General features: G+C 40.2%; 1 protein-coding gene across 2 annotated transcripts in view; it reads right to left on the bottom strand.

Annotated features, from left to right (window-relative positions):
* Window positions 1-18,839, bottom strand: part of sh3pxd2b (SH3 and PX domains 2B) — a 293,056-nt gene that overhangs the window by 234,930 nt on the left and 39,287 nt on the right. The gene's annotated exons all lie outside the window — the stretch shown is intronic.

Genomic DNA, 18,839 nt, shown 5'->3' with positions numbered 1-18,839 from the left:
TCAGTACTCACCCACATTGTAATCATTAAAGCAGAATGCAATAACCCAGTAAAATAATTTTAAATTGGTATGTCAAATCTAGTATTATATGTGAATTAATAGAGTTGTTAACATCAAATAACAACTTATGAAATGTCATTTGTTAAAGAAACACAAAGTAGATTTGTCAGTAAAATTGAAGCTCATGGGATAATACGGGCAGTGACAGCACAGATACAAAATTGACCAAGAGACAGAAATCAGTTGAGATGGATGGCTTTTTTATTGAAATGGAGTGAAATATGTGGTGATATCCCCAGGGTTCCGTACTGATGTTTTTATTTGCATTAATGAATTGGACATGGTAATACAGGGCATAATTTCAAAACTTATTGATTCACAGCTTGGAAGTGCAGTAATCAGAAAGAAAGGTAGCAATAGAGGACAGAGGCATGCCATGAAATTGACAGATACATGGCAGATAAAACGTAAGCATTAGGCGATACATTTTGGTAGGAAGAATGAAGAAAGGCAACACAAGCTAAATGGTATAAAATTTAAAGTGGTTAAGCAGAGAGACCTGAAGATGCTTCTGGACAAATCTTTGAAGATGGCTCAACAGGTTAGCAAAGGAGATCAAAAAGTATATGGAACCTTGGAGTCTATAAATAGAGGCAAGAGAGTACAAAAGCCATGAATTTGTGTTAAATGAAAGACAGATTTAGACCCAGCTGGAGTACACTGACCAATTCCAGTGATCATACTTTCAGAAGGACATGAAGGTTTTGAAGACAATACAGAAGGGATTTACTCAAATTGTTTCAGAAATTAGGAATTAGTTATGTGAATTGAATGAAGCAGCTTGGGTCGCCTGCAAACAAAGATTTAAGAAGATTTTTGATAGAGGTGTTTAAAATTTTGAATATTTTGTGTAGAGCAATAAAGTAGAAACTGTAGTGATGTTTGAAGGGGTGATAATGAAAGAGCATAAATTTTTGGCTATTAGCAAAAGAATCAAAGCAACTCAAGGAAAAACATTAGGCAACAGTCCATCATGCAAACCAGCCGTCCTTCCATGGATTCCATCTATAGTTCCCACTGCCTTGAGAAAGCAGCCAACATAATCAAAGATTCCTGCCACCCCAGTTATACTCTCTTCCACCCTCTTCCATTGAGCAGAAGATATAAAAGTTTGAAAACACATACTAACAGATTCAAGAACAGCTTCTTCCCACTGTTGTTATCAGACTTATTAACGGACCTCTCATATATTAGAACTGATCTTTCTCTGCACCTTCTCTGTAGCTGTAACACTATATTATGCATGCTGTTCTATTACCCTGATGTGCTTCTGTAAGGTAAAATTTGTCTGGATAGCATGCAAAACAATACTTTTCGCAGTATGTTGGGGGGGAGGGGGAAATGGGAAGCAAAAAAAAAAACTGCCAACTTTTCTGGGAAAAAAAGTGAGAACAGAAATCCCATGTTAAACAAATCAGTTCCATAATTGGTCAGCAGCATCATCAAACCCACCATTATGAAGCACTGCCATTGACGTCACATTCAGTGCAATGCCACCAAACCATATTGAAACCTCCATTAGATGAAGAAAAGCCAAGATGACTTCAAGTACCTGGGTTTTGGTGAGCTTTGATGGAATTGGTGGGTTTTGAATTTTATTGAGGAATTGAGCGTAGGAAAAAAGAATGAGTCCAACTGCGGGTTGAATCATTTCAATTCTGATTGGGCCAGTGATCTGTTTTGAAGGTTTACTGTAATTGTTCTTGCATTATTTCTATTTGTTGTCAGTAGGGGTGAGAGGTACATTTAGTTCTTATTTCCCCCCACTTTCTGTCCAGAGGCAGAGGTGTTTTAACTTTTCCTGTCTTTTGAAACAGATAGTGAAGTTTAATTCCACATACCCTACTATTTGTGAAGTCCAATTTCAAAGTGACCCACAATAGGCTTGTTACCGACAGGTTGTGCAATTTCTCAGAGGCCCTGAACTTGCTACCTACTCCTGAGCTCAAATTGTTGGTGAGAAGCTTCCACCACGTCAAAGGGCAGAAATTATGGGGTCTCTGTTCCATTTGGTCAAGCACCAATCGATCATCAGCTGCAGTCAGAAGCCATCAAATCCTGGCCTCGCTATCCACAACAGGTCTTTCAAAAGGCACCATTTAACTTTGTACCAGCTGCAGGTTAGAGCAAAGTGGATCCCACGTCCCCACAGAGGAGGGGCAGGCAAGATCAATGTGTCTGGTGTCTCTGCTCCAGGGAGGCGTACAGCAGTGGGGAATCAGGTCCAGGAGGGTGAGGGATCTGGGTTGTAGGGGAGGTCAAAAGCAGATCTTCTATTTGTGGAAGGGTCTTGGTCTGGGACAGTGTGCAGCTCCTGACAAGGAAAGCATGAGGAAGAGTTACATGATAACTAATGATAATGTCAGTGCAGTGGGGCCTGTGGGCTTTCTTTACTCTTTCAATTACACATTCAATCAGAAGTTGGGTAAGCATGAAGGAAAGGATGGAATGGAAGTATGAACTGAGAAAACATAATAAACAGAGGCAAGACAATGCTGAAGTGGAGCATAAACAGAGACCAGTTAGATGAAATATCCTTGTACTGGACATTGGTGAGGCTACTTTTGGAATACTGTGTTCAATTCTGGTCTCCCTGCTATAGTGGTTAAACTTGAAATGGTTCAAAAAAGATTTACAAGGATGTTGCTGGGATTGGAGAGTCTGAGCTGGAGGGAGAGGCTGAATAGGCTGAGGCTTTTATCCCCTGAAGCGTCAGAGGCTGAGGGGTGACCTTCTGGACTTTTATAAAATCATGAAGGGTATGGATACGGTGAATAGCCAAAGTCTTTTTCCCAGGGTAGGGGAGTCCAAAAATAGAAGGCAAAGGTTTAAGGTGAGTGGGGAAAGACTTAGAAGGGACCTGAGGGGCAACCGGGCTGCCAGAGGAAGTGGTGGAGGTGGGTACAACAACAACATTTAAAAGGCATCTGGATGGGTACATGAATAGGAAGGGTTTAGAGGGATATAGGCCAAATCTGGCAAATGGGACTAAATCAATTTAGGATATCTGGTCAGCGCAGACCGCTTCCATGCTGTATAACTCTATAACTCCAATTCTTTTTAGGTTTAAATCAGGAAGTATAGTTCATTGATACATTCAAACGTGGGAGATGATGGTTGCAAAACACATAAAAGAAAAAGAAATTTACAAGTAAGAATAATTCAAATAGACATGACCATTTATTTATGTGATTTTCATATGTCCAGAAAGTTAGTGTCCAGTTGGCTGAAGGCAAGGGGTTGCAGAATTTCTTGGACGTTTGTGATGTTGCAGCACAATGTTGTTCCTAAATAGGGAATTAGTCTGCTTTGAAGGCAAACCTAAGGAGTTTTTTTTCCCAGAGAAACTTACTTGAAGTTTACTCGGATTTGAGGCAGGCTTAGCCATTAGTCTGGAGCCTAGTTCTTTGTCATTCAGCTGTTCCAATGTTAAAGACAAGCTCAGACTTATTGTTGACCTCAAGAGTTATCAGTTGGATAGATTCTTAGCAGCCTATGTAAATAGCAGACCAATGCAAGTGTTGAGAAATGTATACTTAAAACATTTGCAAAAAGGTCAGAGGAATATTGATCATGTGATGGGCTCATTAAGAAGTTAGTTTCAATTCATCAAACAAAGGGGAAATGCTATGGATGCTGGAAATCTGAAACAAAATACAGAATACTGGAGAAACACTGCAAGTCTGGCACTATCTGTAGAGAGAAGCGAAGTTAACCTTTCAAGTTGGTAAGACTCTTCTTAAGAGCTCAATCATAACCAAACATTTCTTCTGAAGAATGAAAACATTAACTCTGTTTTGCTCTCCACAGATGCTGCCAGACCTGAGTTTCTCCAGAATCTGTGTTTGTTTCAACTTATCAATTGGATTCTATCCTTCTCGCCAAGGTTCCCTTGTTCACCTCAAGAGATACACTCTACTGTTCATTTGTCTTTGTTGACTGTGATATCCATACAATGAGAGAGAAGAATGATGTCTGAGCTCTGTCCTGGTAAATGCTGTTGGAACTTAGCAAAATTGCATTCAATTTGCATTATGTGACTAGCAACAGCCATGTATTAGTCCACCAAAGTCCATTTTAAAAAATTCAACAAGAAAGTATAGCTTTTAAAACAATCAATGATCTCTTTTGGGTCGTCTGGACCTTACACTATTAATGATAGTGTCAAGAAGTTAAACAGCATAGCTTTGACCTACAGCTAGACCATTACTCGGGTGTTCACATAACAGGCAGTCTGAATTCCCAACATGGAGGAAACTGTCTCTTACTTATTTAATTATTTCAATTGCATTGAGGTACAAATTCACTTCACTTTTCCGAAGTGTTAAAACTTGGCATTTCTCCAGTTTGGAGATTATTTGCTCCATGTTTTATTTAGTGAGTACAGATTCAAAAACTCCTGGTAGGTTTTCAGAAAAAAAACATCTATTTTGATGAACGTGGGCATGGAAATTGCATTTAATGATACACTGTAATATTTGTCTGCTATGCCAAAAAATGAACTTTTCCAACTACTCCATATGCAATGTATTTGTCTCAATGTCTGCTTTCTTACACGTGGATATTTATACATATAGTTCAACAAAATGCGAAAATATTTGGTATATGCACAATAACCATAACTAAACATTTCACGGATACATTTAAATAACCTATTGCAATCGTTCAGTGTCAAGTCTGCCACAATTCCAATATTATTCACAGACATTATGTGGCACATGAGATTCTAAGGCTTGTTGGTGCAGTGTCTTAATAAAAGCAATGTGGCACTTGTCAGTGCATGCAGTTTGATCATATGAGTGGTTTGCTTGGAACATTTGGCTTTGCAATATGCAAATTCCTCAGTATCATTTTAATTATTTAAACATTCTGAAAAATTTGCAGATTTTGCACATTTTAAGGTAAAGTTCTACAGTTTACAACTTGAATCCACTGCTTGGTTTTACCTGACAGTAGGGAATCCCCACATTAACTTATTTCCTTAGCCCATCCCTGGGCACCTGGCATACAGTTCCCCTTCAAACCCATTAGTACCTCATTGCCAGCTTTCTGTGATTGTACGTCTGTCAAAATTGGGGCACAGGGGAGGTAGGGGCAAGCAGAAGGTTTGTAATGGAAGTAAATACTCTTGTGTTGGCCCTAACTAATTGTTCTGATCTTTGCGAATAATACAAAGACTATACAGATTGAAATGCCTTTTTCAGTGTGATACTAGTCCGTGATTCTATCTCAATATTAAGTCACTTAGTTCTTTTACATGCTTATGTTAAAGGATGTTGGCACAAAATAGGGAAACTGTGATGTCTGAATATAGGATGACATAACATTGGAGAAAAATTATTCAGTTGGCAATTATTTTATTGGTCAGAGTTTCCATAATGCTAAGAGAAACTCAAAACTCCCTCCCCACTCGTACTGAGCCAAGCATCTGGGAAGCAATTAAATATATGACTAATGCCGTGCTTTTCTTTCACAATATGAACTCATTTAATCCTTATAAATTGATGGAAACAGAAGTGTCATCATATTAACTGTTTGTATTTGTCACAATTCACAGGTGTATTCAGAACCAAAGTGTTATGGACCTGACCAAACCCCTCAAAACATCAAAGAGATAGCCTAGACCCTAACTTTTATCGTATTAAGAGGCAAGTGTATGGCGCTGTGTTCTAGATGTGATTCAACTGATCAAACTACTCAGCTTCAAGCAAAACACCACACAAGAGAAAAATGAATTGGCATGACTTTAACTCTATTGAAAAACTTAAATAATATTTAACTACTGATCATCACATGTTCCAGTATAGCAGGATCCCATAAACACACCCTTAACAAAGGCAAGTTCAGCAAAACAGATTTGCTCCCATGCTAGCTTCAATCCAGGAGAAAGGAACACTAAAATAAACAAATCCAGCAGCAGAGGAAAAACTCAAACTTTTAGCTGCAGCAGAGAGAGATGTATCCAGCAGCTTTGACTCCATCTTCAACTAAAAGTAAAACTAAAACCCTGGGTCTATGTAAGTCCAATTCCACCCAGTCATACTTCTTTTCTCTAATTTAAAAACACTCAGGAAGCTCAAAGCTGTTCAGCCACTACTTTTGCAGTAGATATTCCTCCACCAGTGGCAACATGTCGCCGCAAGAGAGATAGCACTGAACAAATCCTTCTTAAAGGGCACAGTACGGTCACAAAAAGAACTAAGCTTTAGCACAAAGTCTAATTTACATTCACATCCACTATTAAGTTCGGAGATAGTAGGAACTGCTGATGCTGGAGAATCTGAGATAACAAGGAGTAGAACTGGATGAACACAGCAGGCCAAGCAGCATCAGAGGAGCAGGAAAGCTGACGTTTCGGGTCTAGACCCTTCTTCAGAAAATCTCTTCCTTGAGCTTCACAGGCTACGCATTCTGGGTTGTAGCAATTCCTTGTGGCAAAACTTATCTTCTCATCTCCCCTTGGTTGTTTTGTCAGTTATCAATCTGACTGTTGATCACTTTGATTAAACTTATAATGTCAAAAATGAAGCTATGTCCTTTGCTAATTCCTGTCCTGCTTGGAACAATAATCTGCTATTGGATTTAACAATTTAATCTGAAAAAAAAACAAAGAATAAATTGCTTCTAACTTTCTATAGTTGACCACAAGAAAAATATGCACTTCACCATCTAACTTAAAACCTTTTCACTATCAGCACCAATAACCTATTAACAAATTGGTGACCCTCATTTCTGCTCGAAAGGGCAGCTAGGTTCAGAAGTTATTCCACTGAACAGATGCTCTCAGACCTACTGAACATTTCCAGGACTTTACAGTTGCTGGAATTCTGAAATAAAAACAAAGTTTTGCTTCTATTTCAGCGTAACAGCGACGTCATCACTAAGCATAACTGAAATACAAACCAGGTGGGCCTCCATTTTCTGTCTAACTACAACTTACTTGAAATTATTTTAGTTCCATCTTGAGAGGCGAATCAAGGACCCATCAGCTCTCTCAAATGTACAATAAAGTTTCATAGCACTTTTCATAGATGAGCAGCAGAGTTCTCCTTGCACATCAGCCAAAATATCAAGTAACATCTTAAAATTAATTATTTGGTCATTTATCTCATTTCTGTTTATGGGATTAGACAGTGTTTACATTAACTGCATATTTTCCTAGATAACATTAGCAATTATACTTCAAAAGTTACTTATTGGTTGCAAAATATCCTAAGGTTGCAAAAAATGCTGTATAAATGCAAATTCTTTCTTGCTGGTTTACCACTGAAAAAAATGGAGAATAGTTAAGCATTTGAGAAAAAGTTTTCCAAATAATAAAATTGCCTTCCAAGCATGTCAAGCTGCATAAAAATCTCCAGAGTCCAATATGATTTAACATCCAGACTGTTGCCAATTCTAAGCATTCAGGTTCCAGTTTTTTGTTGTTGAAAATAGATAGCTTAACTTTTACCAGGAATGCTGAAAAAATGGCTGAGATACTCTAGGATATAACAATGTCTCAGGTAGAATTAGGTTGACTCCCTGCATGGAGTTTTAGGGGTAAATACTTCTTATGAATGAACTGTCAGCTAATACAAGGTTGGGTATTAATCATTCCATCCATAAGGAATCCCAAAGATTACGCATTTGGGAGCAGATGAGTTTCACTCTCAAAACTGGGGATGCCATATGTTAGGGAGTGCAGATGCTGGAGAATCTGAAGAAGGGTCTAGGCCCGAAACGTCAGCTTTCCTGCTCCTCTGATGCTGCTTGGCCTGCTGTGTTCATCCAGCTCTACACCTTGTTATGCCATATGTTATCCAGCACAGACTTCTGCTAATTTAGTAGCACAAACACAATGACATGTACCAACTAAACAGTTAGCAATAATGTATTCAAGCATTTGTCAATTAGTGTCAAACTTGTTAAAGTCTTGATCATTCAGTTCATTGTGTTGAATCATCTGTGAACTTTCCCAACCTTACCATTACTGATACACTTGCATAAAACAATTAATACTCGCAGAAACTGTGACAGTATGTTCTGAAACAAAATATTTATTTGAAAATAAAGTTTAAGACAACTTTGTTCTTCTTTAGGCAGTTTCCATATAAGCACTAATGCGGAGTGTTTGGAGATGGCTAGTGTGAATATGACCTGGAATTTCAACTTCGAACTGGGGAGTGGGAGTCAGGCAAATTCTTGCCTTACTGCATCCACTTTGGAAGAAAGTGTCCACAAGGATGACACCATCATTGCCAGGGGAAGGTTGGAGCTGCACTCAGGCCAATTGACCCAGAAGATGTCGGAGGCAGCACAGAACCTGCTGAGTGCCAAGACGGGCTTTTTAAAAAGATCAAGCTCAATGTGGTGGGGTTTCAGTCCAGTTATAATAAAAAAAAGTACAATCCCTCAACCCTGGCACATTCCCCATGAGCCAGTCGACAATTCATGCCTCGTGTCAGGCTATGCCTCTCCACCCATGTTCCCACGCTACATTATGGCACTTCATCTCCTTGCCCCACTGTATTCTGCATGAAATTAATGAGATCCATAATGACTGCAGTAGTTTTTTTTTAAAAAGGTCATTCATAACTTTGCAGAGTACTGAAAACATCCCCGTATTGCCCTAAAATAGAGATGATTTGCCATGAACCAGGGTTCTTTAAAAACCTAGCCCAACTCCATGAAAACCATGGAAAAGTAGACCATGCCTACATCAACAATTGAGCTAGCTAGGGTAGGAGCACTAGGTGTGAGCTCACAACACAAACTAACTCACATCCTGAAAAGGCACTCCTGACAGTTGGAGAGTCCAGGAATGGGGTCTGCAATCCCAGAATCAGGGCCCACCCACTAATTTAAAAGGAGTCCTGAGTCATTCTGAGTTGGGAAAAATGCAGCAGTATGGAGGCTGGACATTATACCTGCAAAACCATTTATTGACCAGTATTTGAATGCAGAGTTAATTCAGTTCCTTCTGTGATTTTCAGTTAACTCAAGAGCAAGCAAATTACATACTTTAGTCAATAATAACATGCAATGCTGATATCCCTTCAAAATATGAAGTGGGCTGTGCATGTTTCACATTTAATTTGCTCTGACACCTGAAGACATGATATACTAAGCCATCTAATTAATTTCCTTTCAACTCTTGGAGTATCTCAGTTATATGATGGACTGGTTTCACGACTCAGAAAGAATGGAATTTCGGGGCACAATACAAGGAAAAACTTCCATTATTTCATTTATCCTTCCTTACTTGAATGGCAAACGTAAGTTAACTGAAGTAGTCCAGTTTCAAAGTCGTCTTTGAACTTGAAACATTAACACATCCTCTCTTCTGTTGCAAGGCCCGCTGAGTTGCCTCCAACTTTTTTCTGTTTTTATTTCAGATTTCCAGCATCTGCAGTAATTTGCCTTTATCGGAATGTTTAATTCACTGCCACTTCTCTACCAGTTAAGTTCACAATAAAGTACTGCTTTTCTCTACTGGGATTTCCATTTTATTCTTTTGGCCTGTTCCCCTTCATTGCTTTCTATCTCCCATCTAGTTTTTGAAAAAAAATGTGTATGTCAAAACTCATTTTTACAATCACATCTCCATCCTCAGTGACTGTGTTCAGTTCTGCCTTACTCCGCACAGATTCCTACTGAAGTTCCATCCTTCACATTGTGAATCCACCCAGGAATACTGGTACCTCTCAGACATAATGCTCAGAGACCTCTCTGCCCATCAGCACTGCCTCATGCCATCTCAAAGCTGTCCTGGTCACCAGTGCTGTTTCATTCTTCATTTCATTCGATACCTGAACATTTTCTCTTCCTTTCACATGTTAAGGAACGCTATCCCCAAAAGTACCAGTATAAGACACCTTTCTGGATTCTTCCTCCACTTCTCTGACTCCATCCCTTTCTTTCTTCTAATCCCATCTCTTGTCATGTATTCACTCAGTTCTGAAGAATAGTCTTTCTCTCCACAGATACTGCCAGACCTGCAGTGTTTCTCTAGTATTTTCTGTTTTTATTGTAAGTTAACTGAAAATTTGCTTCACAGGAAAACAGGTGGACTACAAGTGGTGGAGGCTAGGAATACAACAGTTATGGTTTATGGAATGCTATATTTGGACATAGTTTGGTCCCAATTTACACTGCCCTGAATCCACAAAGTTCAGACTTATGTCAGTTTTAGCACAAACACTGATTTAGATATAAGCCAAGAGATATCTCAGTGGCCTAGTGGATTACAGTACTGTATGGTGAACCATGCAGAATAAAAAGGTTCCAGCCACTAAATTAACCAAAGTCAGGCAAGGTAATGAGAAGATACACAAAAAAAGCCTCATTGTCACAGGATAGAGATGGGAATAGGGTCGGAAAAAAAGTCAAGATTCATTCGTAATTGATTAGACACATGCATGCATGATTATTGTTGTGAGTAGGATAGGGTGCTGATCAAAGCCCTGAAAAGTCAAATAACCTATAAATGCTCAACATTCAAGCTCTCAGTATAATAATGATCACTTGGGCACAGTATAAGTGCTGCTGTCACCCTTGGAGATTTACCTCGGTATTACTCAGCAGCTCCAGAACAAAAGAAGAATCAAAACAGAAGGAAAGCTGGTGGACAGCAAATAAAATATAGTTAGCAGTTGTTTTCCAGATCCAATTGTCATTCACAATAGAAGCAGCTTGAATTACACATACTGTGAAAAATTGACAAATTAGCACTTCAATCTGCACACCGAAACAGACAGCTAGAATATCAAGTATCCAGAAGGAACTTTCCTGCGTAATTAAGGATTATTATACAAAACCTTATGCAGAAAATGCTCACGAGTTTTGTCTGTAATCTTATTCAACAATTCCTGCAGAGTTTAAATACAACTATAGAATTATAGCATTCAGAAGCCAAAATCTTTGCCTATCAGTGAAGGGGTTGTAACTTATTCAGCACTATTTAAAGTTGGCAAAAAATAGCAAAGGAAGTAAATTCTATCAGTCATTTTATCGTTGCCGTGAATGTTAGGGTGAAATCCAAGTAAAAAACATACATGGAATTCTCAGGAAGTACTTCAGCCATCAACTGAGGTATCACAATTTACTTTTATCAAAAAAGTTGCTGCAAATATTAAGAACAAAAACAGAACTTACAGGAAAAGCCCAACAGGTCTGGTAGCATTTATGGAAAGGAAGTAGAGTTAACATTTCAGGTCCAGTGAACCTTCCTCAGAATACTTTTCTGAGCTTTTGCAGCAATTTTTGTTTCTGATTTACTGCATCTGCAGATCTTTTGGTTTTTACCGCCACAAATATTGTTACTCCTCCTCCATTGACTTTTCAAGAGTAAGCAGCTTAGAACAATGTGCTATACTGATAATTCTTTTCGATCTCCTCCTTCACAACAAGCCATACAATCATGCAACATTGGCAAGGATGTCAAAGATCACCAAAAGTTTGCATCTGAGGCACAGTAAAATTAAAAATCGCCAAATGCAAAGTAAAGGCACCTGTGCCATGTAAGTCATGTAGTGGAACAAAGCAGAATAATTTTCAAGCGAGCGCTTCTCAGAAAATATGGGACCTCAAATTTTGCCTAAAACTTTGTGAGCCAGCATCCAAAAATAATAAAAACCTCTCAGATTTGGCTCACGAGTTTTGTCTGTAATCTTACTCAACACAATTCCTGAAGAAGAATGAGGAGGGATCTAATTGAAACTTACAGAATACTGAATGGCATGGATAGAGTGGATGTTGGGAAGATGTTTCCATTGGTAGGAGAGACTAGGACCCGAGAGCAAGGCCTTAGAGTAAAGGGAAGACATTTTAGAAAAGAGATAAGGAGAAACTTCTTTAGTCAGAGAGTGGTGGAGGCCAGGTCGTTGAGTATATTTAAGACGGAGATAGATAGGTTCTTGATTGTCAAGGGGATCAAGGGTTACGGGGAGAAAGCGGGAGAATGGGGTTGAGGAACTTATCAGCCATGATTGAATGGCGGAGCAGACATGATGGGCTGAATGGCCTAACTACTGCTCCTATGTCTTATGGTATTATGGTCTTACAGTTTAAATACAACTGAAGAATCTATTCAAAAATGTTACACAGCTAGCAAAGTATGTGTAGTTCTGGAATTCACAACATAGGAGAAAGGTGATAGCACTGGAGAGGGTGCAGTGGAGATTTACCAGGATGCTGTCTGGACTGGACAGTTTTAGTTACGGAGAGAGACTGGATAGACTGGGGTTGTTTTCCTTAGAGCAGATAAGATTGAGAGGGCACATGATTGAGATGTATAAAATTTAGATGGGCATAGGCAAGAAGAAAGGAACTTTTCCCCTTTGTGGAGGGATCAATGACCAGGAGGTATAGATTTAAGGTCAGGAGTGGCAGGTCTAGAGGGGACGTGAAGAAAAGCCTTTTGACCCAGAGGATGGTGGGAACCTGAAAAGGACTGCCAAAAGAGTGGTAGATACAGAAAGACTCATAACATTCAAGATGTATCAGAATGTGCATTTGCAACGCCAAGGCACAGAGGGCTATGGGCCAAGAGCTGGAAAATGGGATTAGAACAGTTAGATGGTTGTTTTTAAAACAGCACAGAAATGATGGGTTGAATGGCTGTTTGCTGTGCTGTAAACCCCTATGATTCCACATCACCATTGAGAGTGTCTTGAAACACTCACAGCTACAGAATGTCGTATTAAACTAGTTACCCCTGAAAAATCAAAAGGGCATAATCTTAACTTCTGATTTAAAACAGGTGATATCTGATTGGCCATCAGCCATCCACGTCAGCTGTTATATCAGAACAGTCCAAGCAGTTTAAAGTGAAATAAGTATTTATGGCTATCTTCACTGTTGCAATAAAAGCCTGCCCAGCAGACAATTTTGCACACAGCAAACAATACTGAAGAGAAAGGTTGTATCATTTACTTAGGTACCAGCTGAGGAATAAGCATCAGTCAGGACACACCCCTGGTCATCTCTGAAATGTCGCCTTATGATCTTTCAAATGAAAGGACAGAGTCTGTATTGAACTTCTCATCAGAAGGGTAGGACAACAGACAGTGTTCCCCAGAACAACACAGAAGTTCCAGCCTAGATTGTGTGCACAGATTTATGGATCGGAGAAAACCTAAGATGAGATATGATTTAAGTCTTCACAATCATAACAGGTCTGAACAGAGAAGGCAGGGTAAACTGTTTCCACTTGTAAAAACGATCAGTAACAAGGAAGCATGGATTTAAAATGATGTGCAAAAAGAACATTTTCTATACAGCGAATGATTTACCTCTGGAATAGACTACCTGCAAGTGAGATAAAGGCAGGTTCAATCCAGGCATTCAAGAGAGTATGAGATGACTATTTAAATAGAAATAATGTTCAGAGTTAAGGGAAAGAGCGGGAGAATGGCACTAAGTCATAACGTTCACCTGGGGAGCCAGTGCAGACACAATGGGTCAAATGGTCTTCTTCTTCACGTGGCAATTCTGTTTCCTGGCCAAGAATAACTCATCTCACAACACCAAAAATTAATTAAATGTTTTACTGATGTTATGTTTGAGGAGTTTTTCTCTACTCAAATGGTTTGCAGTTTTTTCCTGCATACCAGTAATCACTACACTTCAAAGAGCAGTTCATTCATCAAAGTGCAATGTAAAATTGGAATGTAAAAGTGGAATCTAAAAAGTCCACAAAAGTAAAATCTCTCTTCAAAACTGGCCCTACTGTACATGATCAAGAATCATTGAATATCTGCGGCCTTTCCCCAGTGGCCTGCAACTTTTGCTCTTTGGGTACTTATCCAATTCCTTTAGAAAGCCATGACTGAATCTGACTCCATCACATTCTTGGGCAGTACATTCTAGATCCTAACAATATGCTTCATAAAATGGTTTATCCTTGTGTTGCCACTGGTTCTTTTGCTAATCACTTTAAATTGGTGGGCTCTGGTTGCCAACCCTTGCAATAATGGAAGCAGTTTTCCTCTCTATCTAAAAACCAAAAGAACCGTGAATGCTGTAAATCAAAAACAAAAACAGAAGTTGCTGGAAAAGTTCAGCAGGTCTGGCAGCATCTGTGCAGAGAAATCAGAGTTAACGGTTTGGGTCTGGTGACCTAACCTCAGAACTGATGGTAGCTAGGAAAATGTGGGTTTTTATGCAGAAGATAGGGTGGAGATGGCGGTAAAGGAGTAAACCATAGGTGGGGACAGAGCCTACAGGGAGAAAAACAGTTGGATGGACAAAGGAGTGGATAACGATCTGGCTAGAAGAGTGAGTAGCTGTTAATGGAGACTGTTAGTGGCTAACAATAGGTAGCGTGTAATGGCAGACTATATGATAACAAGGCCTGGTGTGTGATGTAGGGGGCTAGGACATGGGAGAGTTCAGGCCCTAAAATTATTGAACTCGATATTGACTCTGGAGGGCTGCAGGGTCACCAAGTGGAAAATGAGGTGTTGTTCTTCCAGCTTGTGCTGAGCTTAGCTGGAACACTGCAGCAAGCCTGGGACAGCGATTTTGGCCAGGGAACAGGTTGGTGTGTTAAAGTGGCAGGCAACAGGTAGCTCAGGTCTTTTTTGTGGGCAGAATGTAGATGTTCTGCGAAGCAGTCACCCAGTCTACGCTTTGTCTCCCCAATGTAGAGGACAACACTTTGTGAGCAGCGAATGCAGTACACTAGATTGTGACGAATGCAAGTAAAGTGCTACTTAACCTGGAAGATTTCAACAATGGTCAAGGGATTAAACTCCTATCACTACAACACTACTACTTTCAAAATGAGGAAGTGTGTCACGGACATAGGCCAGTTCAGATTCATGACCTGTAGGAGCACCACTGGTAACATTTTGTTCTGAGACATGTAATGGAGAAATGACGGGAAGACCAGTGCAACATGAAAATTGTATTCATTGATCCAATTAAGACATGTAACCAGATGGAAATTTGGAAACATGCTAGAATGCGTGGAGTGCCCAAGTAGTACACACAACTATTACAGGACGTGCAAGGGCAAGAGTAAGAAGCAGCATGAGGGTGAGTGAGATTTTTGAAGCCAGAGTTGGACTATGCAGGAATCAGCAATGAGTCCCTGTTCTGAGGAAGGGTCACTGGACCCGAAATGTTAACTCTGATTATTTTCTTCACAGATGCTGCCAGACTTGCTGAGCATTTCTAGCAACTTCTGTTTTTGTTCATGAGTCCCTTCCTGTTGGCCATGGAAGTTCTAAGTGAGATAGAAAATGGTATTTATCTTATATAACATTGTTTCTTATTTTTCTGTATTTTTGATTGTGGACAGATATAGGAAAATAACTTTGAAAAACAAGGATTCCTGAAGGATTACTGAAGTTTTTTGAAAGCAAGCAACCTGACACTCATTGTAAGCACAGTTTACACAGCTACTTCTTCCAGCAGTAGTAGATGGTTTGCAGATGAGTTACCAAGGGCTACGTACAAACAAAGATTCAGCCGATAACAAGTATCTGATTGGTCTGTGACCTAGTCACTTTGTGTCCCTGCCCTTCATTGATAAGCAGTGACCTGATGGAAATACACATTTGTTAACATTGGGTGGAATTCAGCTTTAATGGCTCCTACAAATTGAATAGCAAACTGACGCTTACCAGGAAGTGAGCTGTTAGAATTATAGAAACCATATCTCAGTAAGGAATCATCTTAGTGAGATTCAAAGGTCAACAGCACAGGAAAAAGACAATTTAGCCCATAAGTCTGGAAAGGTGAAAAGCAAGCACCTAATGACTCTACGCCCATTTTCCAGCACTTGGCCCTTGGCTCCTTGTTTGCCTTAGTATCGCAAGAGTACATTAAAATAATTCTTAAATGTTATGAAGGGTTCTGCCTCTGCCACACTTAAAGGCAGTGAGTTCCAGATTCCCACCACCCAAGGAGAGAAAAATATTTTCTTCACATCCCCTCTAATCTTTCTGTCCATTACTTTAAATCTATTCTGACTGTTCATTGATCTTCACCAAAGGGAAATGTTTCTTGCCATCAACCCTGTCTATGTCACACAATTTTATTTGTCTCAGTTATGTTCCTCTGCTCAAAGGAAAACAAGCCCAGTCTATACAATATCTCTTCGTAACTCAAACTCTTCAGCTCAGGCAATATTCTAGTAAATCTCTTCTGCACCCTCTCCATTGCAACCATGTCCCTCCGAAAATGCGGATTCCAGAACTGCACACAATACTCTCCCCGTGGCTTAACCAGCTTTTTATCCTGTTCCAGCATAACCTCCCTGCTCTTAAACACTATGCCTCAGCTAATAAAGGCAAGTATCACATATGGTTTCTTAACAACTTTGTCTATCAGTCCAACTATGTTAAGGGGCTGGTAGACATTCACACCAAGGTTCCTCTGATCTTCACTGCTCCCCAACGTCCTACCATTCATCAGGTATTTCCTCACCTTCTTTGACCCGCCCAAGTGCATCACCTCTCACTTGTTCAGATTGTGGTGTCGATGGTAGCCATAATTTGGAGGTTCCAGTGTTGGGGGGTGGATAAGGTCAAAAGTCCCAGGTTATAGCCCAACAGGTTTATTTGAAATCACAAGCTTTTGGAGCGCTGCCTCTTTGTCAGGTGAAGTGAAGAGAGCACCCAGACAATTCTCTAGCTTCCACCCTAAACATGTTAAAGAAGCCTTGCGCATATATATGATCTGCTCAGGCGAGGAGGAATGCAACGGACACCTAAAGATGCTGAAAGACGCCCTCATAAGAACGGGACATGATGCTTAACTCATCGATTGTCACTTCCAACGTGCCACAGTGAAAAGCTACAATGACCTCCTTGGAAGACAGACACAGGACACAACTGATAGAGACCCCTTTATCATCCAGTACTTCCCTGGAGTGGAGAAACTACGCCATGTTCTTCATAGACTTACATATGTCATCGATGACAACAAACATCTCACCAAGGTCATTCCTATGCCTCCACTTCTCATCTTCAAACAACCACCAAACCATTACAGACCATTGCTCGCAGGAAACTGCGTTCAGCAGAACATCGACCACAACTCTGCCACGGCAACCTCTAAAAGGTATGCCAGATCATCGATACTACCATCACATGTGGGAACACCACCCACCACATACATGGCAGATTCTCATGTGACTTGGCCAACGTTGTCTATTTCATATGCTGCAGGCAAGGATGTCCCGAGGCATGGTATATTGGTGAGACCATCCAGATGCTAAGACAACAGAATTCTCTCCCAGTCGGGGAACACTTCAGCTGTCAAGTACATTCAGTCTCCGATCTTCGGGTAAGTGTCCTCCAAGATGGCCTTCGAGATACACAACAATGCAGAATTGCTGAGCAGAAACTGATAAACAAGTTCCCACATCCATGAAAATGGCCTCAACTGTGATCTTGGGTTCATGTCGCACTACATGTGACCCCACCATATAGTTCCGTAAAATCTTCTCTGCTGTCCTGTTTTCACACCATCATACTGTGTGGAAACAGGCCCTTCGGCCCAACAAGTCCACATTGACCCTCAGAGCATCCCACCCAGACCCATCCCCCTATAACCCACCTAATCTACACAACCCTGAACACTACGGGCAAATTTAGCATGGCCAATCCACCTAGCCTGCACATCTTTGGACTGTGTGAGGAAACCAGAGCACCTGGAGGAAACCCATGCAGACACGGGGAGAATGTGCAAAATCCACACAGACAGTCACCCGAGGGTGGAATCGAACACAGACCCCTGGTGCTGTGAGGCAGCAGGTCTCTACCTTAATTAGTCTGTAGAGTTTTGGATTGCTTGTCACTTTGATTAGACCTTTGGCATGTGACTCTTATACCTCACATGTTATTCCAGTCATTTGGTTTGTCTCCAGCACCACCCTATTTTTAAGTTTTTGTCTCTGCCTCAACTAATCTAATTATAGATCATCTCTTCACTTGTTATTCAACTGTTGACACTTTACTCACACCATCTGAAACTCTTTATCACCTGCAGAAACCTATTATTCGGCCTGTCGACACTCCACTCACACTATTTGTATGATCTTTCGATCTCTCTGAGCAAAAGGTCTATGCCTGGGTGCTCTCTTCACTTCACCTGACAAAGAAGCAGTACTCTGAAAGCTTGTGATTTCAAATAAACCTGTTGGACTATAACCTGGTGTTGTGTAACTTTGACCTCATTCAGATTGAATTCCATTTGCCACTGATCAAACCTGACCAGCTTGTCTGGATGCTGCATAAGTAATGGTCATAAAATGGTTAAATTTAGGGATTGCATTAGGCTCCACTCAATCTGATAATGTTTCAAAGTCTTGGGTAGAGAATCAGGAAGCCTAGCTCCCAATCCCAACAGTCTCAGGCTAATCATCTTGATCTCCTGATTGGATGGTATATAGTAATTGATAAGACTACGCAATTGTCATCATGCAATAAAATACATCTTGTTGTTAAGACAAGTGCCTTTACTTTTTGAGGATCACTGGTGATTTATCCTCTCCACTGTTAATCAAACAGGCCCAGAAATGCAATATAAAAAAGCAGGGTTGGAAGCAGCCACCTATCCAACCATTACTAATATGTGTTGAGTTGGCAACATTCAACTGGGGGGGGAGAATAAAGTTTGCAAAGCAGTCATTGATATTTGGATTCTCCTCAGTTAATCTAGTGTTTGCAGCTGCTTTTTGTCTCAAAACAGGTAATAAGAAGACTTAGAGATAGTAGGAACTGCAGATGCTGGAGAATCTGAGATAACAAGGTGTAGAGCTGGATGAACACAGCAGGCCAAGCAGC

This window comes from Rhincodon typus, chromosome 12 (genome assembly GCF_021869965.1).
Source record: "Rhincodon typus isolate 14 chromosome 12, sRhiTyp1.1, whole genome shotgun sequence".
Classification (NCBI taxonomy): Eukaryota; Metazoa; Chordata; class Chondrichthyes; order Orectolobiformes; family Rhincodontidae; genus Rhincodon; species Rhincodon typus.
This window is presented reverse-complemented; position numbering and strand designations above follow the sequence as displayed.